Source organism: Penaeus chinensis, chromosome 29 (assembly GCF_019202785.1).
Source record: "Penaeus chinensis breed Huanghai No. 1 chromosome 29, ASM1920278v2, whole genome shotgun sequence".
In the NCBI taxonomy this organism is placed as follows: domain Eukaryota; kingdom Metazoa; phylum Arthropoda; class Malacostraca; order Decapoda; family Penaeidae; genus Penaeus; species Penaeus chinensis.
Window position 1 is genome coordinate 12,149,707 of NC_061847.1, and position 2,500 is coordinate 12,152,206.

Consider the following 2,500-nt stretch of genomic DNA (forward strand, 5'->3'; position numbering starts at 1 on the left):
GAGAATATCAATGTAAGACCCCCTCCTCTCAAAAAGAAAAAAAAAAAAGGAAAAAAAAGAAACGGACAAATAACCTGTTTTTATCTTTTCATGTCTGTCATGATGATTAAATGAGGCACGTGCGAAGTTAATTTAAATTCCAATTTTATAACTTTTCAATATTTCTCTACTTCTTTTACCCTTTCATAACCGTATACACGTATCTATATATTAAATAAATCTTAAAAAAAAATAATCGTCATCAATAGCTGAGTTAGTGGATTCTAAATCTGCTTTGCTCACGCGGTTGTGTTCACTTGGATGGAATGTGCTCGTCGATGATGGGCCTAGTGTTTTTACAGTTTCATTCTGTGAGATGTGTGTGAAATTTTATTGAAGCAAAATGCTAGAGGGTATTAAGAAACGAATACCGTACGGTGTTTTGCGTGCATATCCTAGCATTTTGCCAATCTGGTGAGATAGCTGTCTTTGTTCTTGAAGTCTGGACATCACATACACTTCCGGACAGGACAGTATAGTTGGTCAGATCGTGATTTTATTCGTACTATGTCCGAACTACATTGCCCGTGTACAGAACAGTACGATAACATAACACAACATAATTATTTCCATGTCAACTGCTGTCAAGACAGTCGTTGGCTTCTGAAGTTTGAGGTCAATTTGTCTTCAGTCTTTTTGAATTATTCATCGTGACTATAATGCCCTATGGATTCTTTAAAAAAATGCTTAGATCAATTTATGTATCACTTAATCATTTCAGATTTTTTCTATTGTCATATATATATATATGTATATATAGAAATAGATAGTTAGATAAATGTGTGTATATATATGTATGTATGTATATACATTTATCCCTTCATATTCCTTTTTGATAATGTTTAGTATTTGCTTATTTTAACACTTTTGGTTAAATGTGTTTTCTTCATTTATACCTCATCCAATCACAGGATCCAGTTGAACGTGTAAAAGATTACTCATCATCATAAGAAAAATACGAACTGAGAAGAGAGAGAAGTGTGGGAGGAAGAGTGGTTATGGCAATATATTAGCTATTATTGTTGTTGATATTATCACACACACACACACACACACAAAGAAAAAGAGAGAGAGAGTGACAGAGACAGAGCTTTGGAGAGACAAAGGCAGACAGAGAAAGAAAGAGTATATATTCAAACAGACAGACACAGATAACGAATCCGAATACTTTAAACCTCAGTAAAGACCAGTAGAAAGTTTTAACCGAATCGCAGACTCACCTAAGAACACCACGCGACACACAAAACAGCATCTCACACTCAACTTACACGAGAATTCTTGGCCGGGGAGCGTTGCCAAACAAGAGAAACTCGGGCGCCGCGTCGTTGCGCCCTTCCCCTTCTCTCGTCGGGTCGTCGATCACCTCCTGACGGCAAGAGGATAGCGTGCCTTATAGGACACCAAGAGGCCCTGATCTGTGGTCGATCCTAAGGTTAAGCATATCAGTAACATGTTTAACAGTCAGTGGATTCGTTAAGCATTGGAGAAACGCTGAGAGTTAACGACACTGTACGTGCTGCTGTTCAGTCTAAAATCAGCAGTGGATAGTAATTGTGTTATTCTCCGCATCAGTTAGGCAAATGCGGAGAGGCAGTGGGTAAATTCCCTGTATACAGATATTAAGGAATTTGCTTATTTATATTGGTAATATTAATGACGATGATACTAACTGATGCTGATGATATTGATGTTGATGATAATATTAGTAATCAGTGATAATAATGATAATAATAACAGTAATACAGGTAATAATAAAAATTATCAGAATAATAATGATGGTAATAAAAATAATATTGATATTGATAAAGATGATAAAAATGATAAGGATGATAATATTGATGATAATGATGATAATAATAATAATAATGACAATATTATTATTATTATTATTATTATTATTATTATTATTATTATTATTATTATTATTATTATTATTATTATTATTATTATTATTATTATTATTATTATGATTATTATCATCATTATTAGTATTATTGTTATTATCATTATTATTAATTGTAATAATAATAATGATGAAGACAATAGAAAAAGTGATAATAATAATAGTAACACAGGTAATAATATCAATAATTATAATGGTAAAAATAATAATGGTAATAATAATAATAATAATGATACTAATAACAATGATAATAGTAAGATTGATTACCTCTCAGTGCAGTGGGAATCTTATCAAAGATATGATGACGGAAATGGGAAAAGACGTTATTGGAACTATTATTGTCACAATTTGGGTTGGGTTGAAAAAAACACGGCTGGTGTACGCTCAAGAGGGAAATTACCAAGCTGATGGAACATTAATTTTATTGATGTTGAGAACATCAATGTAAGACCCCCTCCCCTCAAAAAAAGAAAAAGAAAAAAGAAACGGACAAATAACCTGTTTTTATCTTTTCATGTCTGTCATGATGATTAAATGAGGCACGTGCGAAGTTAATTT